The 24,561-nt window shown below is 48.6% G+C and overlaps 1 long non-coding RNA gene across 1 annotated transcript; it reads left to right on the forward strand.

Moving 5' to 3' along the window:
• Positions 1–1,160: 1,160 nt before the first annotated feature.
• On the forward strand, positions 1,161–21,586 carry LOC146856519 (uncharacterized). Its single transcript, XR_014980964.1, has 5 exons — positions 1,161–1,490; positions 2,835–2,880; positions 19,539–19,658; positions 20,530–20,609; positions 21,484–21,586. It is a non-coding gene; the product is annotated as an uncharacterized LOC146856519 (long non-coding RNA).
• Positions 21,587–24,561: the final 2,975 nt, after the last annotated feature.

Genomic DNA, 24,561 nt, shown 5'->3' on the forward strand with positions numbered 1-24,561 from the left:
GCGTGAAACCTTGCTTTAGCGTGGGGATTCCTAACGCTCAGCTTTGCATCTCTAATGAGATGCAAAGTGGGCGTTCCTAACATGACAGGAAAATGTCACTAAGCGACATTTTTCCTATCATCAAGCCCCACGCTATGAAGCATAGCGTCAGGAAAAGTAGCGCTAACCCCTGTTATCGCTACTTTCCTTACGCCTGCTTCAGGACTGACTTAGCCATGATATCCTATGGAAGGTGGATATCATGGCTAAGTTTGTGAGTCCCTATCAGCACGCTAACGCCACATTGCGTGAGATTATCGCTGGGTTTCCAGCGATAATCTCACGTTAGGCAGTTAGCGTAAGGATTTTTATCGCTGAGGGGATGAGCGTTGCTAATAGCACGCTATCTCAGCGATAAAAATCCATGTTACCCGGCGATAATTCTCCTCACGCTAAGAGCGCTGGGCAATAATTATCACTGGGTGTTGCTGATATGCCCCTTAATCTCCCCGTGCCTGAGTGTAATGTAAATACGGTGCTATGTAAAGCGCTCCAATACCTTCGGGTTGAGTTCGCGCTATATAAATACGCAACAAAAAAAACGGCATGCTCAGTGCTGCGCAAAGCAGGCGAACCAAAACTACAACTCCCAGGAAGGATGCGTTACATTGCCGAAGTCCCCGACGAAAGAGCGTGGGCTGACGAAACGAGAGGCAGGTGACAACCCTAACTCGTTCTCCGCTTTTCTTTATTCTGGCCCCACACCAGAGTTACCCCCCTACAGCTCTATAATCCGTGCACGATCCGATGAGTTAAAGGCCAATGGTGATAAACCGGGACTACTCAAACCAGTGAGAATACCACTCACGTGGCCGTTACCCGCCCACTCTCAGGTACCCTGAAGCCTCCATGAGATAAAAAGATACAGCTGGCGCGAGTACCCAAATACCACATGGCCAATCATACTCCCGCTCTTACTCGGGAACCAATAAATTACACCTGGATTGGTCACCTGGCTACACCCATCGCGCTCCCGTCTGCTTTCCTCTCGCTGGCGCTAAAATCTAATGGAAGCCTTGGATTGGCCATGAGATTGTCACATGACCAAAATAGGCGTGGCTTGTAATTATCGGAGAGCCTTTGATTTGTTTCAAAGGTGGCCTCTTGACCTAGTGTCTCGCGGGCACTATTCATTTAAAATGTGTTGATGACGGGTGTGCTAAGTAATTCGGCCTGTGTAGCGAATGCTTTAGCTGTCTTTTGGCTTTCCGAGTTGTTTATCTGCTGAGTATTACTTACGTGCTGTACAGATTTAATTTTTTAATAATACCTTAAATTCTCTTACTTACAGACGTTTTTGGGTGATCTTGGTATCAGTGAAGTTTACTTGTTTTGTAGATAAGGACTTGGATGTTTATCTTCTGTCGAAGGAGAGCTCGGACAAAGGCGAAAGATAGGCCTGTTTTTCGGAGAGGGGTGGACGAGCGTTGGTGGTAAATTTGTTTTTGTTTGTAAGTCTTCAGTTACTCTGCAGTTCTTCTTCTTAATTTGTAATCTTTAACGGTCACGAAGATTATTTTGACCAGGTAATGTCTTTAAGAAGCCGTCATAATTAAAGTCCTAGAGGTGGTTACACTGGGTTTTTTCCTTTTGTTATCACGATCTTGTTTTATTAGTATTTCAAGTAAATGTTAACTTGTTGTGAACAAAACTTTTAAATTGATGTTTAGTTTCTATATTTTTTTTTTTGTTTGTTGTAACCATTACGGTTAAATGATTGTTACGTTTTTTTGTTTCGAGATGTTTACTTTAACATACATATATATATATATATATATATTTTTTTTTTTCCACTTGTCCCGAAACTGGTACACTTATTTTTGTTTGGTGTGAGGAACTTTTCGATTTTATTACTAGATGATTGTATTCTGGGAGTTGTAGTTCGATATAAGAAACTGGAATAACTCCCATGAAAAGAAGCTACGTGTTAGGGAGGCGCCGGTCTGGGAAAACTGGTGTTGTCTAAACACTCTATCAAGCAGTAGGCTACATTTGAATTTCATTTCTAAATTACAGTTCAGTTGTGAGTCCCGAAAAAAAGCGATCTCGTGGGTAATCTAAAATGCATATGATGGAAACTGTGAGGTTGTTTTCTTTCAGTTTGTAGTGCATGCTATTGGAACCTGCGTTAAAGCTGAAACTTTTTTTTTTTTTTTTTTTTTTTTTTTTAAAGTAGACTGTAAGATTGGGGGATATTTTGTTCCGTTTCTTTCGAAGTCGGTTTCAGAATTGTATTGTCTGGGGGGTGTGCAGCGCCCCCCCCCCCCCCCCCCCTCAATTTCCCCCCAGCTAATTCTGGATGCGAGGTAAAGCACCAATGGTAAAGGCTGCAGTTCGAATGTCAGTTGCAGGGGCCTCTCTCAGCACGGTACTTAGTCATGTGAGCTCCTGACTAAATCCGGGGCGAGGGGGTGGGCGGGCGGGGGGACCAAGCTTCGTTATACAATTGTTAAAGGGGGTGGGGGGTGTAACTAATGATTATTATGAATTTAGGAAAATGCTGCCTCGGAATTTGCTGTTGGTGGTCGCTCTCTTGGGTGGGCAGACAGCTAAAAACACTGCAATTCCTTAATTACGCTTTTTGTGGCTAAGAAATATTCTGTTTTGGGGCTGTTTTCCCATAGGACCAATATAAGGAACCATGGTTGGTAGGTTAGGTTTGTGTAAGGGGCATACTTCTATTTTTGGAAGGGTTGTCTTGGGTTTCAGTGGGGGCGTTGTGTTGAGGTTTCATGTTTTTCCTTTAAAGATGGAGTGGATAACCATGCCTGTTTTTTGTTTTCATGTGCTTGTAGGTGGTTCGGTCTCCTGTAACTCTTCGGAACTTCGCTCATACTATCAGTGAGTACAGTTTAACTTTGCATGAGGTGGGGGATGTAGCAGGAATACATTTTGCTTGTTAACTTGTTTGATCTGCAGAAAGATGGTTTGTGTGATTGGCTCAGCTTTGACTATCCGATTGGCTGGTAGCATGTTTTTAGACTTGACAAATTCCTGCTTTGATTTGCTTGTGTGCTTCCCACCCCAAATTGAGTAGTCTGTTTCTGCTTTTAAAGGGCTGCTGTTTTTTTAGCTTGAGTGTTTTAACTTTTTATTTTTGTATTTCAGGTTGTTGCGGTGGTGTAGTGTAACACGTTGACACTGGTATAGCTTGAATCGGCACATCCAAGCCATTCACTTTCTTTGGCTGCCAGTCTTCTGATAAAAGTCCTGCTCATGGAGTACTCAGCTGGCTCTCTAGGGCCAACTTTAGTAACGGGTGGCGCCCTGTGCAACAATGCTTGTGGCTCTTCCCCCACACCTTACGACTGATTCCCTCCCTGCCTCCAAGTCCCCCATAATCACGGTCTCTTAGATTCAATTAGTTTTATAGCACCACTCATACCAGTTTAAGGTGTTAAAACACTTTACATCACACGTACATTGCATGGAGACAATCGTACGTGTAAATAAATGTATAGGAAATGTTACATAAAACAGGCATACAAGGTGTAGGAGTCGCATGTCGTCCATACTGGTTGGCAGGATAGTTTAACCCCTTGCATGCCCGCCCCTTTCCCCGCCCAGTGCCGCGCTTAACATTAGCGGGCGGAGTTCATGACGAGCTGGACTCGTCATGGGCACAGCGCCACCGCAGCCCATGACGAGTCCAGCTCGTCATGGGCACTGAAGGGGTTAAGAGTCCTTGGTCTGGAAAAGGGCAAATTCAGAATTCAAAATGTAACACCATTATGATTTTCTTTAATTGATTTCTACCCAAACCCTATTTGCAATATTAGGATAAGGAAAGACTGTGCGGAAAAACATGTAGCTGAAATATTTTCCTTGCAGTTTGCATGCACCTCTTTGACAGTTAATAGCTCGCTGATCTATAGTAGGATTATCTTTTTAAACTTTGTTGGAAATACTCCACTCCCACACCGGAAAGGGTGGTGGTAACGGGGTCTCTCCAGACATACACAGTGGTAGCTTGGCTCGAGTGGTCAGGAATCAGGCACCGTGCTAAGCATACGACATACCCATACAATAACCATGCGTGCATCCGTTCCAAAAACGACTCTACACCGTAAAAATTATGAAAATATCTTTCTTTATCTTCTTTTTCTTAGTTGCTGATTAAATAAATAATAACACAATCACAATATACAAGGATTTTTAAATAGTGCAGGTCAAATAAATACTGGCTTAATGATTCAATAAATAGGGGTGATCATAAATAATTAAGGCATAAATATAAGTGCAATACATACAGGCAATTAAATATTCTGAGGCAATAAATACTGCAAACCAATAAATATTGTGCGACAATAAATACTGTGGAACAATAAATACAGTGAAGCAATAAATAAGTTAAATACAATAAATACAGTGCTCTCAATAAATAATTAAAAGCTGACAGTGACACTTATAGAATCAGATCACATTTGAGATTACTATGGGCTGATTTGGCCCAGGCACAGCTTGTGGTTATGTGGATGGCTTGAGGGTGTCTACTCCCTGGCTTGGACAAGGCTGAGGCCTAAACTGAGGTAGATCAAGGGGGGAATACTAGAGACCTGGCTCTCTCACTCTACACAACCCCTCTGAATTAGTCTCAGCTCACCCCTGGCACAATCAAGCTGGTTCCAGCACCTCTCTAACCCCTAGAGTAGTCTCTTAGGATTCCACAGGGCCTTAGGCGCCCTCTATTCCACTTACTGCCCTTTTTCTGAAGCTCCGACGCCGCTGGAGTCGTGTCGACGCCGTGAGGCGGTTCCGGTTCGATGTCGGCAGCCTCGGCACAATGTCAGTTCTTGACGACGCCGGTAGGCGGTTCCGGATCGATGTCGGCGGCCTCGGCTCGATCTCGACCTCCGATTCGATGACGTCGGGCAGTCTTGGCTCGATGTCGACTTCGGGCGGCTCCGGTCCGATGGCGACCTCAGGTTCGATGTCGTCGGCCGGCCTTGGCTCGATGTCGACTTCCGGCGGCTCCGGAGTGCGATCCCCACTCCCGACCTCCGGTGCTCCTCTCCTCAGGTTCCGGCGACTCCGGAGTGCGATCTCCACTCCCGACCTCCGGCACGCTTCACCTCGGTCTCCGGCGACTCCGGAGGGCGGACTTCACTCCCCCGTCGACGCCGCTCACTCGACCTCGGGTGACTTCCTCCTCGACCTCTGGTACTCTCTACGACCTCCGTCGGCGCCCTCTCTCGACCTCTGGCGGCTCTGGGTACGACGTCTGCTTTTCCAGTCAGCGCCGCTTCTCCACCTCGGGCTCCGGGTCTCAGGCTTCTCGACGTCGGACTCCAAGGAAACCAGTAATCAGGTCAGGACTTTGCTGTTCTTTGCTTCTAAGGCCTGTTCCTGCTGTCCAGGTCCTTAAGATGGTTTTTCTTGCTTCTTCCCACACAGGGCTCCAGGCTGGGCTCAGTCAGTAGGGACTAGTATCAAGGGTGGGTTTATGGACCCCACTCCAGGCACAAGTTTCCACCCCTGCTGCCTCACTCCTTCCTCCTTCAGGTTTCTGCTGCTCTCTCTTCACCAGTCAGGTGCCAACTGCCAGCTCCAACTGCCAACTCTCTGTCTTAGCTTCCCAACATTCTAAACCGCCTCCAACTGTCACAGGGCTCCAGAATGTTGCAGAAGGTTCTAGTAGGTTCCAGTGGGTGCTGGTGATGTCACAGGTGGCCACCATTTTGTGCTCCAGGCCCTCAGACAGAAGTTCCAGGGGTAGATAAAATGGCTCCCTGAATCTGCATCAATACTAAAAAGTCTGGTGGTTCCCAAAAAGGAAAAATACCAACAGGGCTTGAGGCAAAAGTGGGACAAAATAAATAATGATGAGGAGGGACCACCCAAAGGGCTGACGGGTCTAACACGCGTCCCCCCCCCAGCTGAAAGTGGGGAGAGCTACCCAACCCCTTGGGAGTTCTCATCACTAAGGCGGAAATACCTTGAGAGACCGTCTGCATTGGCGTGGTCCACTCCAGGCCGATGTTCCACCTGAAAGTCCATTCCCTGTAGGGAAATAGACCACCTCAACAACTTGGGATTCTCCCCCTTCATCTGCATCAGCCAACGAAGGGGTCTGTGGTCGGTCTGAACCAGGAAGTGCGAGCCAAACAGGTATGGCCGCAACTTCTTCAGAGCCCATACCACTGCAAAGGCTTCACGCTCTATTGCACTCCACTTCTGTTCCCTGGGGAGTAGTCCCCGGGATAGGAAGACCACGGGTTGATCCAGACCCTCTTCATTGAGTTGCGATAACACTGCCCCAATGCCATGTTCTGATGCATCCGTCTGGACAATGAACTCCTTGGAAAAGTCTGGGGCCCTTAAGACCGGAGCCTCGCACATGGCTTTCTTCAATTTCACAAAGGCCTGCTGACAAGCCTCCGTCCAGACTACCCGTCGAGGTTGTTTCTTGGACGTGAGCTCCGTGAGGGGGGCCACGATGGTGCCATATCCCTTCACGAAGCGGCTGTAGTACCCCGTGAGGCCCAGAAAAGCTCGGACCTCAGTCTGGGTCTTGGGGGGTTCCCAGGCCATAATAGCCTCGATTTTCGCCTGGAGGGGTTGCACCGCTCCCCTACCCACCAAGTGTCCAAGGTACACTACCGACCCCTGCCCGATCTGGTACTTGCTGGCCTTGATCGTTAAACCAGCTTGTCTCAGAGCCTGGAGAACAGCTTGCAGGTGACGCAAGTGATCCTCCCAGCTGTTACTGAAGACGGCTATGTCATCCAGATAAGCAGCAGAGAAACTCTCCATTCCAGTGAGGATCTGGTTCACCAGACGCTGAAACGTGGCAGGTGCGTTCTTGAGCCCAAAGGGCATCACACAGAACTGGTAGTGGCCATTGGGCGTGGAGAAGGCTGACCTTTCCCTTGCTCCATCAGTCAGAGAGATATGCCAGTACCCAGAAGTAAGGTCAAAGGTACTTAGATATTGGGCAGCTCCCAGCCGGTCTATCAATTCATCCGCCCTTGGGATCGGATGAGCATCAGTCTTGGTTACTGAGTTCAGTCCCCGGTAGTCCACACAGAACCTCAGTTCCGGTTGGGCACCCGGTGGTGCAGCTTTTGGTACTAGTACCACCGGACTGGACCAGGGGCTGCTAGAAGGTTCGATCACTCCTAGCTCCAGCATCTTAGTGACTTCACTGTGAATGCTGGCCTTCACCTTGTCTGACATCCGGTAGATCTTGGACTTCACAGGTGGGCTGTCTCCTGTGTCCACGTCATGGACGCACAGGTGAGTCCTACCCGGAACAAGGGAGAACAACAAAGAGTACTGCCCCAGGACCTGGCGGCAGTCCTCCCGCTGTTCAGGAGTTAGAGATGGGGAGAGAATCACTCCCTCCACCGACCCATCCTTCTCTTGAGACGCAAACAAATCGGGGAGAGGCTCGCTTTTCACGTCCTCTGCTCCGTCAGTCACCATCATCAAAATGACTTCGGGCCTCTCGTGGTGGGGTTTGAGGCGGTTGGCATGCAGCACCCGTAGGGGCTGACGAGGGGTCTTAAGATCCACCAAGTAGGTAGCCTTACCCTTCTTCTCCAATACCTCAAAGGGTCCTGACCAGCGATCCTGGAGGGCGCTAAGCTCTCCTGGTTCGATCACCCACACCTTCTGGCCAGGCTCCAACTCCACCGGGTGAGCATTGTGGTCATACCACGCCTTCATCACTGCTTGGCTGGCTTCCAAGTTGTCAGAAGCTTGCTTCCACAACTTAGCCATTTGGCTCCGGAAGGCCAGCATGTAGCTCACCACATCCTGGGGAAGCTTTCTGGGAGTTCTTTCCCATCCGTCTCTCACCAGGCTGAGAGGTCCACGCACAGGGTGCCCATACAAAAGCTCGAAGGGGCTGAAGCCCACTCCCTTCTGTGGCACTTCCCTGTAGGAAAACAATAGACAGGGTAGGAGGACGTCCCATTTCCTCCGCAGGCTTTCAGGCAGACTTCTGATCATGCCTTTCAAGGTTTTGTTAAACCTCTCCACCAGACCATTGGTCTGGGGGTGGTAAGGAGTGGTGAACCGGTATGTCACTCCACACTCCTTCCACATCGCCCGCATGTACGCTGACATGAAGTTGGTCCCCCTGTCGGACACAACTTCCTTGGGAAAACCCACTCGGGTAAAGATTCCCATCAGGGCCCTAGCCACAACAGGTGCCGTAATGGTCCTCAGAGGTATTGCCTCTGGGTACCGTGTGGCATGATCCACCAGAACCAGGATAAACCTGTGACCAGCTGTAGTAGGCGGATCTAACGGACCCACAATGTCGATGCCCACCCTTTCAAAGGGGGTGCTAACGACAGGAAGTGGTTCCAGGGGAGCTTTCAGCTTCACCCCTGTTTTCCCACTGGCTTGGCAAGACACACAGGTCCGGCAGTAGGTGTCGGACGACACTTTCATTTGAGGCCAATAAAAGTGTGGGACAAGACGGGCGAAAGTCTTGTCTTGCCCCAGGTGTCCTGCCAAGGGGATCTCATGAGCCAACTCCAGAAGGAAGGCTCGGTAACGTTGAGGGACTACCAAGGCTCGTGACGATCCATGTAGGGGTGCCTTGGGTTCACTGTAGAGGAGGCCATCCTCCCAGTAAACACTGTAGTTCCCTTCAACGTTCCCTGCTGCCTGGGCTTCGGCCTGTCGCCTCAGCCCCTCAAGGGTAGGGCACTCCCTCTGGCCCTGGCAGAATTCCTCCCTGGACGGGCCTCCCTCCACGTGCCACTCGGCCGGGATGGGTAGGTCCCCCAGTTTGGTAACCTCCCCCACCGCAGACTCCTGGTCCACCACCTCCGGTGGCCTATCCGTCCTACGGGGTGTGGACGCCGAGGCAGGCTCCTCCTGTCCTCGGTTCTTCCCTTGACGGGCAGCTGCTGGGCCTTTGTTCCAGGCTCCAGCCGAAACGAACTCCCTCTCCGGGTAGTCGCGGACCCTGTGCTCACACAGGCCCAGTCAGGTGTACCCAGCATCTCAGTGTGAGTCCGGTATTCCACCTCCTTCCAAGCGTTGTGCTCCATGTCATTCCCCAGTAGACAATCGACTGGCACGGCAGGGCTTACGGCAACTCGAAGTGAACCTGCAACCCCCCCCCCATTCAAAGGGAACCTCGGCCACTGGATAGTGGCCTGTTCTGCCGTCAGCCATCTCGGCTGGGTGGAGTACATCGGGAATTACCTGCTCTGGAGACACCAGTTGACTACGCACCATAGTCATACTGGCTCCTGTGTCTCTCAGAGCCTCCCCTCTTTGGCCGTTGATGGTGACCCACTGCCCATACTTTACAGTATTTGTGGGCACCTGGATCTTAGGAACCATCTCCCGTTCTCCCAGGGACACTAAAGTGACACCCGCCCACTCCCTTCCCTTAGTTAAGGGCATCTCCTCCCCGAGCACTACACTAGCTACTCCGGGGGTCTTTCCTCCAATGGGAGGGGGTGGTCGTTTCGGGCACTTCGCATCTCCCTTATAGTGTCCGACGCCACCGCACTCGAAGCAATGGACAACCCTTGGCTGCTGACTCTGGCCAGGATTAGGGTTTCTGGGTGGGTTAGCCCTAGGGGTGAATCCTGTTCCCTTCCCTGGGAAACTATTTTGGGGGCCTTTAGAGAACTCCTTTTTCTTTTCCCCTCCCTCTTTCTTCTGGGGGGCGCCCTGTCCAGCCTTTTGAGTATCCCCTCCAGTCCCCCTTGTGGACACCCGGGTACTAGCCCAAATGTCCGCCTCCTCAGCAAGCTTCCGGGGATTGGTCAGCTTGCTATCCACCAGGTGTTGACGCAGTTCAGGGAAACATTTTTCGAGCAGGTGTTCCTTCAACATTAAATCAAACAACCCCTCGTAGTCCCTCACCTCACTGCCCTGAATCCAACCCTCTAATGCCTTCTTCGCATAATCCAGGAAATCCACCCAATTCTGTGTGCCCAGTTTGTGGCTACCCCGGAACTTCTGTCTGTATTTCTCGGGTGTTAGTCCAAACTTTCTTATGAGCGCCACTTTCATGGTGGGGTAGTGGGTCTGCTCATCCTCCTCTAGGGCCAATAATGCATCCCTACCAGCTGGACGCATGTACTTGTACAATCCCCCTCCCCAGTACTTCTCTGGAACCCCATGGGCCCTTAACGAGACCTCATAGGCCGCTAGCCACTTGGCGATATCGTCACCCGCCCCGTAGCTAGCTACTATGTCCTTCGGCAAGTAGGGTTTGGGTTCCCTAGTGATCTCTCTACCTTCGCTGCCACCATTAGGAACAGTGTGTGCCCCGACTCTTAGGATCTGAAGATCTATCTCTTTCAGCCTTAACTCGTGAGCCATCCTCTGTCCCTCCTTCTCTTTCTCCAGCTCCGCTAACTTCCATGTGAGCTGTCTTTTCTCCCTCCGGTCAGTTAACTCTGCTTCAGATAAGCCACCGCTAGAGACAGTGCTGCCCTTCCTGGAAATGGTTCTGGGCCCCGCTACTAGGTTCCCCACCTCAGGTTGGTACAACCCAGCCCCCTCGCTGTCAGGCTCTCTATCCCTGTCTTCCTGCTCAGCCTTACTCTCTCGTCGTGCCTCCCCCCAAGCTGGTCTGGAGTTCAGCCTTCTTGGCACCTGGGGGACAGTACACCCCCTCTCTCTGACAAAACTCTCTGAGTTGGGCCACAGTATAACTTTCCAGGTCTTCCAACACAAACTCCATTTGGCCACTCAGAACAGAAGACAGGTATTTGCAGAAGCTATGCAGGGGGGTACCTTTGATAATACCTCCTCCCACCACCAGAGTAAATTTGGAAAAAACAAAAACTCACAATTAGGAAGTCCGCTTGGAGAAAACTCCCGGTGTAGGCCTATGGACTACCCACAGTTATTGTCGAGTATACGTAGGCACAGCTCTATCCCACCGCTGAACACCAATTAATGTTGGAAATACTCCACTCCCACACCGGAAAGGGTGGTGGTAACGGGGTCTCTCCAGACATACACAGTGGTAGCTTGGCTCGAGTGGTCAGGAATCAGGCACCGTGCTAAGCATACGACATACCCATACAATAACCATGCGTGAATCCGTTCCAAAAACGACTCTACACCGTAAAAATTATGAAAATATCTTTCTTTATCTTCTTTTTCTCTTAGTTGCTGATTAAATAAATAATAACACAATCACAATATACAAGGCTTTTTAAATAGTGCAGGTCAAATAAATACTGGCTTAATGATTCAATAAATAGGGGTGATCATAAATAATTAAGGCATAAATATAAGTGCAATACATACAGGCAATTAAATATTCTGAGGCAATAAATACTGCAAACCAATAAATATTGTGCGACAATAAATACTGTGGAACAATAAATACAGTGAAGCAATAAATAAGTTAAATACAATAAATACAGTGCTCTCAATAAATAATTAAAAGCTGACAGTGACACTTATAGAATCAGATCACATTTGAGATTACTATGGGCTGATTTGGCCCAGGCACAGCTTGTGGTTATGTGGATGGCTTGAGGGTGTCTACTCCCTGGCTTGGACAAGGCTGAGGCCTAAACTGAGGTAGATCAAGGGGGGAATACTAGAGACCTGGCTCTCTCACTCTACACAACCCCTCTGAATTAGTCTCAGCTCACCCCTGGCACAATCAAGCTGGTTCCAGCACCTCTCTAACCCCTAGAGTAGTCTCTTAGGATTCCACAGGGCCTTAGGCGCCCTCTATTCCACTTACTGCCCTTTTTCTGAAGCTCCGACGCCGCTGGAGTCGTGTCGACGCCGTGAGGCGGTTCCGGTTCGATGTCGGCGGCCTCGGCACAATGTCAGTTCTTGACGACGCCGGTAGGCGGTTCCGGATCGATGTCGGCGGCCTCGGCTCGATCTCGACCTCCGATTCGATGACGTCGGGCAGTCTTGGCTCGATGTCGACTTCGGGCGGCTCCGGTCTGATGGCGACCTCAGGTTCGATGTCGCCGGCCTTGGCTCGATGTCGACTTCGGGCGGCTCCGGTCCGATGGCGACCTCAGGTTCGATGTCGCCGGCCTTGGCTCGATGTCGACTTCCGGCGGCTCCGGAGTGCGATCCCCACTCCCGACCTCCGGTGCTCCTCTCCTCAGGTTCCGGCGACTCCGGAGTGCGACCTCCACTCCCGACCTCCGGTGCTCCTCTCCTCAGGTTCCGGCGACTCCGGAGTGCGATCTCCACTCCCGACCTCCGGCACGCTTCACCTCGGTCTCCGGCGACTCCGGAGGGCGGACTTCACTCCCCCGTCGACGCCGCTCACTCGACCTCAGGTGACTTCCTCCTCGACCTCTGGTACTCTCTACGACCTCCGTCGGCGCCCTCTCTCGTCCTCTGGCGGCTCCGGGTACGACGTCTGCTTTTCAAGTCAGCGCCGCTTCTCCACCTCGGGCTCCGGGTCTCAGGCTTCTCGACGTCGGACTCCAGGGAAACCAGTAATCAGGTCAGGACTTTGCTGTTCTTTGCTTCTAAGGCCTGTTCCTGCTGTCCAGGTCCTTAAGATGGTTTTTCTTGCTTCTTCCCACACAGGGCTCCAGGCTGGGCTCAGTCAGTAGGGACTAGTATCAAGGGTGGGTTTATGGACCCCACTCCAGGCACAAGTTTCCACCCCTGCTGCCTCACTCCTTCCTCCTTCAGGTTTCTGCTGCTCTCTCTTCACCAGTCAGGTGCCAACTGCCAGCTCCAACTGCCAACTCTCTGTCTTAGCTTCCCAACATTCTAAACCGCCTCCAACTGTCACAGGGCTCCAGAATGTTGCAGAAGGTTCTAGTAGGTTCCAGTGGGTGCTGGTGATGTCACAGGTGGCCACCATTTTGTGCTCCAGGCCCTCAGACAGAAGTTCCAGGGGTAGATAAAATGGCTCCCTGAATCTGCATCAATACTAAAAAGTCTGGTGGTTCCCAAAAAGGAAAAATACCAACAGGGCTTGAGGCAAAAGTGGGACAAAATAAATAATGATGAGGAGGGACCACCCAAAGGGCTGACAGGTCTAACAAACTTAAAGTAACAAAAGAATCTGACAAAAGTGACAACACATTGACCTATTTATATTCTATGTACTTTGTGATCTGAATGGGACATGTTTTTTGCAGCAGGCATATTAACCTTCTGCGCCATGAGTCAAAACTTCCACTACCAGGCAAAGCTCTAGTCTGTCTCCAGGAAGAACATTAATAATCTGCGCTATTGTGAAATTTTTACTGATGTTTGAAAATTGCTGGGACACGGAACATGGTATCTGGTGATTCTAAAATAAACCTGGCACCCTCCACCCCAATTCAGCACCCAGTGCAGTGGCACTGATTGCATCACCTTAGAGCTGCTGTAGTGGGTCTTGCCTTAGGGCATGAGTGCCCTAATCAGCAGCTGGTTAATCAGCTAGCATCCTCCTCTACATGATTAGGTTCTGTAGGTTTCCTGTGGTTTTATGGATTTTCCACAAGGTTGGTGTCATGACTTCTCGAACTGATTCAGCAAAACCTGGTGACTTCCACTGGGGCCTGAATTCTCAGGCTTTAAGCCAACTTTTTTTAATTGCTCTACTATGGGTTGCAGAGCGTTTGCAGGACATGAGGTCGTATTAAAGTAGTGTAGTCCTGAGTAATCTGACAACACTAGTATTGATGCATGTGTTAAAAACCTATGTAAAATGCAAGAAGGCTTTTTCGGTTACAGACTACAATGTGGCTTTTTATAACCAGATTTCCATGAGCATGGATAGGGAGGTCATGATGCCGTGAATCTACTACAGCAACTCTGCATACCCGGGTGGTAAGGGGAGTTTTCTGCATGAATCTGGGAAACTGCAATAAATCCTAACTGCAGAAACTGCCTTGTCGTTCGTGCACTCTATCACAGTAGTGTGTAGTATGATAAACTACAACTTTCCAGTAAAGATGTTTCTGCAGGCACCTCTATCTGTATTTGGGAGCCCTCAGTTGAGTAACATTGGCTCAGCTGGCTCTTCTGGTGTATTTTTACCCCCTTCTAGACGAACCTGGCAATCTCCGAATTTACTTAGTGCCTGAAGGGTGCTTGAGAGACATCTTATCCTACCATCCTAAAATTTGATGTTACCCACAAGTTAACCTGTTTAGGCAAAAGAAACTGGTCATCTTTCAGGTCTAATTTTCTTAAGGCTTGAAATTCAGATGCTTGAATAAACAGATCGGGGAATGGGAATTATTTCTACTGCCTGGCGGAAAGATGTACTTGCCCACATACAATTAAAGAAATTATTGAATCTAACTTTCATTGTAGTGCTTTCACCAGCGTCTGATGCCAAGCAAACTGCCATCTATGTGAGCAAGCTAGCCTGCCTCAAACACATCTCGCAGTATCCCATGATGTCGCAGTTCTTAGTATGAATTCTTCAAGCTCATTCACTTTCTACAATCTCCTAATTCTTAAACTTGCGTAGCCCAAATCCACACACTTGCTTGATTTTAGTATTTTTAAATTTTTGTGATAGGCTGTGCCATGTGAATGGGTAGCAGCTATTGACTTGGATCTGTAAAGGTTTTTTTTTTTGATGGAATGTTACTGCTCATACTACACTTTGTAAGCCGTAACACTTTTGGTTCCTGACTAGGTCTTGTAACAGTTGCCCCGTCTTTGCACAGATGTTCAGCTTGTTTTAAGACTGAAGTTGATCCTGTGCTTTTTCTTTGTGAAAGCAAGAGCCAGTTGTATAATTGAGTAACAGCTAACTGTATGCTGGCTAGCCTTCCCTAGCAGCTCTTGTAGTGTGCGGGGGGGAAATGATTGGGGGACTATCTCGTATCATGGAACACTACTTTAGCCTGTGGTACTGGTAGAGGGGCTGCAAAATATCAGCCTGCCATACATTGCTCCTGTTCTTCTAGCAAAAGCTTCTGGGGCATTACTTGCATGTGATGGTCATAATGGCCCTTCCCACTCCATGCAATATTGTAGGTTAGGCGTCTGCGTTGTCCATGCCCAGCGTTCATAAATCTTTATTCTGGACTGTACATTGCACGTCCCTGGTAGTCTTTGCTCCCTGTGAGAACTGTTGGAGGGCCTTCAAAAATCAAACTGTTCTGGCGCTTTTTGCCTGGTCAAAGGTTGTTGTGTCAAGGTGAAATGTTTGTAATATTGTGTGGTAAGGAGCTTCGACTATGGTGCAGGAATGTTTCAGCTCCTTCATATTGGCTTTCTGTAAGTAGAATATCTGCAACTCTGCTGGGGATTTCCAATAAGCATGTATATGCTAGATGGTAGTAATCTGCAATCTTTTATGTAGTGATAATGGAGTAGACTTGAACATGTACTGTTTCAAGGCTTGTATAAGGGAGATAGGCTCTGAAAGGTTGACTTGGATGCTTGAGGACAATGTCAAATTGTGTTAATTTTTTTTTCTATCTCAAAGTGGTGACGGGGCAACCCTGTTGGGTGCCTTTTGCTGTGGGGAAAGTATTCGAGGACACTCCGTTGAGCCTGACGAATGCTCTCCGAGCCATATATATATAGTGATCTCGAGTGCTGCTTTACTGAGGGGCAACTTTGGAGCATAACATATATGGTCCTTCCGGGATCGAAACGCGTCATGCCGACCGTGTTAGCTGTGGCTGAATAAATCTTGAATGGCAACACTAACTCTGTGGTCTGCACTCTGGTTTTTGGCAGAAAAAAACGACAGCTGCTTGCGGAGACAAAGCAATATATAATATAAAAAATATCTTCTATTTGATAAAGCCCTCTCTGAAGCAGAAATGCTGCAATGTATCAATTGGCTACAACCATCCCACTCTAACGCATTTTCGGCATCAATGGAGATGGAACACTGCCTCCTTACGCGAACTATGTATGACGTCCATGAGGTGTAGCAACCTCTTTGTGTTGTCTCCCCCTTGCTGGGAGGGCATAAACCCAGACTGGTCTGGATCGATCAGTCCCATCAGCTGGTTCTACCGCACCTCTAGGATTCTGGCATATTTAAGCAGCAATATTCGATAGGGCAGTTAATGCCAGTGTCTGGTCTTTCATTGGTTGTAATATTACCGAAATTGAAGCTTCCAGAATCTAGTCGGTCAGCGAGCCTGTCTCCCTGAAGGAATTAAATACTCGCGTCTGTAAGGGTGCTAGTCTTGGGCAAAACAGTTTATAAAATTGCATCGTAAAACTGTCTGGGACCTTATAGCCTTTGAGGTGTGCGATGGCTGTGATCACCTCTTCAATGTGGATTGGTTGCTCCAGCTGTTCTGCAGTGGCCTCCGGCAGTCTGGTGACATGTCTCGCAGAGAGGGCGTTGGGGCTATATCTTCAGTGTATAGAGTCTGGTAAGTGTTATAACTCCCCCGGCTATGTCCCGGTCTACTTGCACCGTGTCCCCTGAGGCGGTTTTATGGACCTGATCGATGTTGACACAGATTTTGGCTCTGAGCCTTTGCGCCAGCATTCTCCCACATTTGTCACTGCTTAGAAAAAACTATTTGAGCCTCAACTGCATATTCTGCCATGTCAAGGTCCAGACGCACCAGCCAAAGTCTTTTCTTCACTAGTGCCCTCCAGACTCTAGGTGCACCAGTTCTCCCTCTTCCTGCTCTATTCTCTGCCTTTTCTCCTGTCGCAGTCTCTCCTGCCGAGATAACTATGCGTTCTCCTCTGGCAACTAATTTCAATGCGTCCCACACTGCGGCTAAGGAAGTATCCCCTGTTAATTTGCAGATAGTCTAAGATTTGGGCACATATCGCCTTTCTATTAGGCCTGGATTGTAGGAGACTATCCCGCAGTCGCCAGCCTGCCGGATGTGGGACTGCCATTTTCGTGTGGTGTAACTGATCATGGCATGGTCTGACAGAGCGAGGTTCCATGGTGGGGGTCTGAGAGGCTTGGTGCCAGTGAGATCAGAAAAATGGTCTATGCACGTATACGTTTTATGAGCTGCCGAGTAGTGTTCTCTGGTGTCTGGATGATGAGTGCACCAGAGATTCTTTCACTTGTAAGTCGTGGACAAACCAGAATATCAGGCGGGGGCGATTTGTTGCTTTTGGGCAGTTCCACACAGTGTGCTCTATTGATCTGAATTTCTGCGGGGCATTCGTCGCCTAGCACCATTTTGAAAGGCTAGAACATATTCGCATGTCCCCTACTTCTGCACGGGAAGGCACCCCCTTGATGCGCACATTATTTCTGCGTGAGCGATTTTCTAGGTCCTCCGCAGCTGCTTGCAGCTCTGTTGCTCACATAGTCGCAGGATTTCCTGCTGCAGCATCTCCAGCTCTTTATCCCTGGGGGTTTCTCACACTTCCAAGAATGTGAGTCTCCCACCTTATCAAGATCCTTTCTAACATCCTTTAGGTCTGCCAAGAGTGGAGTGTGCATTGTGAGCAAATCTTCTCAGAGGCGGAAGTGCGTAGTAATAAAGGCTTTGGTAGCTGGGGCGTCGGGAGGCCTCAATCCCTTTTTTTTTTTTTTTTTGGGTCTGTCTCCTGCAGAGTCACTTGCTGCGGTGGATGCCAGTGGTTGCTTCAGCAACATGTGTTTTACTGATCTATCCTCTTTAGCCCAGGATGCAGCCATTGCAGCTCAATTCATAGCTGTATTTGTAGTGTTGGCTGCTGTAATGCAGTAGACCATGGGGAGCTGCTCCCACTTAACCGTGCAACCTTGGTTAGGATGGCGACCCACAGCCCCCCTCAGCAATGTCTCGTGGTTAAACGCTTATATTTTCTCCTGTCGCTGAAGGACTATCCACTATCCTAGTAATGAGTAGGGCTATGGGCACCCAGCGCTATGCAATTAGAGTTGGTGCATGCAGGGGTCTTGTCTTTTGGTCTGCCTGATCTCAAACTTTCTGTGCCTGGGTGCTTCACTCCGATCGGAAGAGCGTGTCCATAGTCTTCTAATGTGAACCCTTACTGCGCTAAAGGCAGAGGTAATCTGTCCCAATTCAGAGTGGCTCACCGGGCCAAGTTCACGTAATCGGCTGCTGAGGAAGGCTCACCTATGCCAATTAGTTCTGCTGGTGTGTGCCCTCTTCCTCCTTTCCTCTTAATGCATGTTGGGACCTCAGCTGCAAAGGGAAATCCTGACGCAGCACCCCAGGCGGGGATGAAATCAACCTTCAGGGCCACCTCGGCTGGAGCGCTCTGCAGGGATTCCAGGAAGCGCCCCAGCCAATAAATCTCTTCTCAGGGCTGTGGTAGCTGCACTCCTCAACTTTCAGGCCCTCCAATTAAGACTGTGTTCGGGGGGTGGGGGGGTCTGGATGTTGCACATGTTCACTGGCATCCCACTGCAGCAGGGACCAGGCTTTTCCACTCCTCTCCAGCAGAGGCAAGTCTTTGGGGTTCAAGCTGGATGGGCTGCCGGTCTGTCACTGCACCGTGACCGCCTCGCCATTTACAGCCTTCCTCAGTCGCTGTCTCTTCGTAGAACTCTCATGCCGCAATATCCCGGCCTCCTCTCAATCTGTCAACAGCAGTCCCTAGAAGCTCTAAGCCTGGTGGGATGCAAATTCGCTGCTGCGCGGCGTCCGCTTCCTTCCACAGGTCCCTGTTGTGCTCGTGGGTTCCCCCTGGGTAGTTGCTGTGTATCTGCCCCCCCCCCCCCGGGCCTCTTGCGCTGCCTTCCTCGTTAAGCTGCTTTCTTGGCCTGCCACAGGGCCCCCATATCCTCCTTCGGGCTCCCGAAGCTCACCTTGCTGTCAAGTGTGCAGCCCACAGGCTTTTCCGATCCTCTGGCAGGAGCGAGCCTCTCCCCCCCCCCCCCCCCCCCCACTCTGAGCCTCCAGCGCTGCAGGACCAGTCGCACTCCGCTCCCAGCAACCATGTGTCTTGGTCCTTTGGCTACGCCGCTCCCTCCAAGTTCGTAAGAGCGGACCACTGCACCGCCGGCGTGTTTTCCCCTGCAAAAAGGGCTGGCACCTGGCTACAATTGGGAAGCTAAATGCTGGAGAGACTTACACGTCTCACTCAGACGCCATCCCCCCCCCAAATTTCTCCTCTCTTCTCCTCCTTCCTCTCTTCTCCTCCTTCCTCTCTTCTCCTCCTTCCTCTCTTCTCCTCCTTCCTCTCTTCTCCTCCTTCCTCTCTTCTCCTCCTTCCTCTCTTCTCCTTCTTCCTCTCTTCTCCTTCCCCTCATTATGTGATGACTAAATAAAAAAAACAAAGAGGCTTATATTTAAGCCTGACCTCAGCACTGCAGCCGGGGCCCCATGTGGGCCCCCATTTTTTTCTGGGGTGTCACACTGGGTGAACCGGCTGCAGTGCTGACGTCAACTGAGAGGGGGCAGAGATTGGCTCTGGTCTGTCACCTCTCTCGAGATAACCTGAATTCTGGCACCCAAGGGCGCCCCAGAACGCCTCTATTCAGGCATCTCGCAGTGAAATATAATCAAATTCCTGGAGGAGAAACCCTTCTGGCGGAAAAAGAGCTGCTTCCTTTGACACTGGAAGTCCTTATTGCTGGTACAGTATGCACAAATTCAAGTCCCTTTCTCAACTGACTATATTATATTCTTCGCTTGAGCTTTGTACCGATTTGTCCTTGCTATGTATTACAGATTTCCCACGCTTTAGAAGCAGCCTTCTGTGTCTCGCTGTTGCTCCAATTCCTGAAACATGATCTGTTATGGTGCCTACATGACTGCTTGGAACTGGTCATCAAACTCGCAACGCTATGGGTAAGTCATGGTTTTTATACTGTGTACATCAATTAATTTAAATGAACTGAGGTAACAATCATAGAAATTAATTTTTAAGTATTGCAATAAAACTGAATTCACTGAGCAATACGTTGTGTTGAAAAGATTATACACTAACAATGGGCAAACTGTTTCGCATATTAAAGCCCAGTTGAGGAATAGTTTTGAAAACAAATGGTGGATCTAGCCCATGTGGATTGCCACTAAGGGTGCCTGGTGCTTCCTCCCAGCTAGTGTACATGAGAGGATAGCTGCTGAGGTCTGTTGGCATATTTAGTACACACCCCTCTGGGTCGCTAGTGCCAGTAACACACACTGAGAAAGTTGTTTGCATGGTAATGGACAAGCCTTTATCCTGCCCCCTTACCTGTACTCTCGTCATTTTCTATTCCACGTTTTATTAGATTGTGCTTTCTTGCGTTCAATTCTATTGTAATGTTTAAAAGTAATTTTTAGATAACTTCTGCACTACAGCTAGAACCCCCCCCCCCTCCCCTGATTACCCCTTTTTATATCTGGACTCCCCCAAGGGATTAACTAATTGTAGTGCTCTTGTCTGCTTGAAGTGGAAGATTGGTCTGGTCTCACCTCTAGTTTAGATCTTAGAGCACTCAAGAGTGTCTTTCTTGAGACTGCATATTAAACTTTACTCTGTCACCAGAAGTGACACCCCTGGAGTGGGCCAAAGGCTGGTGCCTTCAAGACTGAGTCTTTGGCTCCTACTGTTAGTAGGTTAACTTGATAAGTCAATCACCCCACTTTAGTTTTTGTGCCAGTTTTGTACCAATTCTTGCGATCTAAATCGAGTACGTAGTGTTTTCAAAATCTAATGTCTTGCAATTTACCACAGCCTACTGCCGCTGACCTGTTGCTAAATTTTCCACTCTGCTGCATGAAGCCTGTTTTTTGCATCTGCCAGCACCATGAAATGTAAGTTATGGGTTGATTGTGTGTATGTAACAAGCACTATACAAGAGTATGTTCTGTGCCCGGCAGATACCAGTTTTGCTTTGAAATGTGGTTCAGATGGTAACTATTGAAGGGTTTAATGGTCCACACTGTGGTTGTCCCATACTGTGAGGAAGGCTTGCCATGTGAGAACGTAACCCAAGAGGAATGAGCATATTGAACTCTTAAAGGAGGGGTCCCTGCAGTAGGCTAACTTGCCAAGAGCAGGGATAGTATTAAGTTTCCAGGAAAAGGTCTTCAAGTAAGTACACAGAAATTGTGGGGACAAAACACTACAACAACTGGATACATTAGTCAGAAATATTTAACCGTTTACACACGTCTGTCATTTGCTTTGCATCACTTTGCTAAAGCTTTAAGTGAGGCTGATAGAAAATAAGAAATAGTAATATGGCGATCACAGGGTGTATAGAATGCATACGAACTATCTTTTTTAGAGTAAAATGGAACTTTAAACATGATCCCATGTTTAGAAATGTGTTCCACAGCAGAATACCATGGGTCTTAAATGGGGCATATGTCTGCATGTGGGGTTGTAGGCTTCATGAGAAAGATGAACTCCCAAAAGCTCTAATTTTGGCTTGCAAAGGGTGGCCCACTAAAGTTTGGAGTGAAGCTTACAGGGCGTGTTGTATACACGTGTTCGTGAAACCTCAGTTTAAAACTAGTGCTCACGAGGTAGTGACCCATTTAGGAGGGCCTTCTCCCTACTGTAGGAGAAACTTCTGGTTTACAGCAGAGCAGGTGGAGTAAACTTGTTAAACTGTCACTTTGGATGCTGTAACATCTCTAGTGACTGCCTATCCTCACTCACCTTCTTCTCGTTTTCTTGTAGGTGACTCCTTCCACAGGAAGCCTCTTGGAGAAAATCTTTGGTGGCCAGACCGTGTCTCATTTCACAGCTTCACATTATTGTAAAAATAAAGTGTTGAACTGAACTATTGTGTCTGTACTAATTTTGAGAACATGAAAGGGTGATCAAGCTTTCCTCGGAGGGGCTCTCCTGCCTCTTTGTTTGCAAAGAGGACGCTGGTTCATCTTTAGTAGATGGGAGTACAGCTGTCTCTTGTCATGGGCAGTGCCTCCCATTGTGGACAGTGACCTCATCTTACAAAATTGCTTAAGTTTCTTCCAATGGAAGCTATTAGAATAGGGTTTGTGTAGCTGGGTGGCGTAGCATACTGACGTATTTCCAGGTTTACGTTTCCTCTTAAATCTGGAAATGTCTGGTTCCATGGGAGTTCTGTGGGGACACCCACGGAATACCCCTTTCACACACCGTGCTGCATGTAAAGGGGCTGTATTTACAAGGACAGGAAAAGCCACGCAGGGTGGCTTTTCCTGTCCTTGTAAATATGGGGCAGAGAAATGGCACTGCCAGTGCGTCACACCACAGGTCACAGGAAACCTGTGGAAAAGAGCAAGAGGTATAAAAGCAGTCTACACTGCTAATGGAGCAATGTTGCTGAAGTTGACTAAACAAAAGCCAGTGCAGCAAAATGAGGCCAGAGTAGATTTCTGTAGTGCTCAATATAATGAACCCCCATATTTTAATTTCTCTGCCTGGGTTCTGTTACTCTGTTAACTCCATGTACTCCAGCCTGATCAATTACAGTGCAGAGTTCTCAGTGTAAAGCTAGGATCTCTTCCGAGGTAGACCACGACCACCTGGAAATGCAGGCACCTTGACCAGCTCTAGTAGTGAAACAAATGACACGGGAGGTAATTCTCCTGTTGGCCCATGGCACGTCTGGATTTCACTAGGGTGCAGCTCTGCCCTAACATAGGGTTATGAAGACTGTCTTCATGTATTATACATTGTGCAGCCCCTGGTGTCTCAAGAGAATATTATCACTAAAGACATATGAGTTGGTCTAACGAGACCTCAAACACTTCTAAAAGTTCTTGTTTGCCACATAATTAGATGGCTGGCATAATAGCATGATTTGGTAGAGGAATGTCTTCCCAGCAATAATTGTAGTGCTGGCGGACCAATACTGAACTGTCAATCTTCTCCTCGCCCCCCCCAACCACATATATATATACACAATGGCCTCAGTCTCCAGATGCTGGTATTTTGGTGGGGCTGGGCACTTGTGCCAAGCAGTGTGGGCATGTAAGCTGGTAAAATTGTGTGCGGTGGTGAGGTCCATTCTGCGTTAAGCCTACTGTAGGCAGCGGTCTTTCAGGGCCAGAATAGATTGTTACTGGAAGGGGTGGGTGCCAGAGTGCACCAATGGCGTCAGAAATGGCCTTGTTGCTAAATGACCAGCCAATGGTTTGGGGCTCTGAATATTTATACCGGAGTTCAGTGCTGTACAGTAGGAAGACTACTATTGTCTAGGAACCACTAATAGGTGCTTGAAAAACTCATGGTAGAGGACTGTCGTAAACATTGCTGCAATTAGAAGGCTGACTGTTGGTCTTGAAAAGTTTGACCTCTCAGAAGTTGATCATGCGGCAGGTAACTAATCGGGGATCAACCATTACCTGGATCAGCCTCATTCCCTGGTTGTTCATGATCTGAGTGTTTGGTGTTATTTCAGATACCCAGGTCCATTCATTGGAACCCCCAGTAGCAAAGTGACAGGTAAAGGTGGACCCAAAAATATCCAGTGAGATCTTGTAGAGCTCTTGCCTTCAGGAATTAGTGACTGAGTGACTCCGTAAAGCGCTATTGCATCCATGAGTGGCTCTACTCCCTCAACTAAATAGTCCAGTAAGACTGACCTCAAACATGGAATGTTGAATGGCAGGGAGAGCTATGACGCCATGCCCAGGCAGAGACCAGCTCGTTCCTAATGGGTGATTGTTGCAATCATGCCAAAATGGGGAAGGCGCTGTAATGTTTGCTTCTTCAGGGAGGATTTGCCTCCTGAGCACCACCTTCCTGGACATTTGGTTCTGGGTTGGGGAAATGGCTGTGAATCTGGCTCTTTCACTTTAAGGGTAAACAGAACAAGTTTTCCTTGCGAGGGTGGCTGTTACAGAAGGGAATAGTTTAGTCTGTCTTGTCCAGTAAAACATTACTACACCTACGTTCTGTAGTAGGTGGGTATTGCTTGGTATGCACACAAGCTGATTAAACCACGATACCTTAAGGTTGCACAAAACACGAGCATGCACCAGATGTTTATTAGAAAGGGCAATCTAATGAATACCTTCCAGCTGCTATAAAGTGATAGTCATAGCACATCCATTGCTTGAACCCTGGGTATTCTGATTTTACTGTCTGATATTAAGATTCTGATGGAAGTGCAACAGTGATAAAGCAGGCTACATCCACACTAAATAGCAGGACCAACAATTGGCAAATATGTACACTTGCACATGGACTGGCTATGGCTGCCTGAGACATGTACAAGTATTGCCTTCTGCTTTGAACTCGTTCTAGTGCCACTGCTGGCAAGGTTCCTCAAAGTTGGAAATGGGGAAAGAGCTAGCCCACATTGTAGTCAGTGAGTCTTCAGTATGAAGGGTTCTAATTTCATGCACATCTTTGGGAGGATTGTGAAGTCTAAAGGTGAGAAACTGGTAGGTTGTGCCTGTGAATCCAGGTATCGAGCCAGTGTCACAAGTTACATTGAAGCGGAAATCTGCAAATCAATGCTGATGAGGGAAACCAGCTGCATGATGGACTTTCAAAGTGTGACTTGGAGCTTTACAAATTGACAAGTGTAGAAAGTTCCACGAGAACTCCAACTCTCTTGGGCAGGGCACCCCAGCTAATTTTTCTTTACCAGGGAAGAGGAAAATGGCCTGGCGACAGTCTTGCTGGTAGCGATGTCCTTGGAGTCTGGTCAACGAGACATGAAGTAGTGTATGGTTGTTGGTGGATTCCAAAGGCAAGCCAGTATCACCAAGTCCTAATTTATTGAGGGTTCTTGGAAGCCCCCAAGAGGACCTTTCCAGT

Source organism: Triturus cristatus, chromosome 4_1 (assembly GCF_964204655.1).
Source record: "Triturus cristatus chromosome 4_1, aTriCri1.1, whole genome shotgun sequence".
In the NCBI taxonomy this organism is placed as follows: Eukaryota; Metazoa; Chordata; class Amphibia; order Caudata; family Salamandridae; genus Triturus; species Triturus cristatus.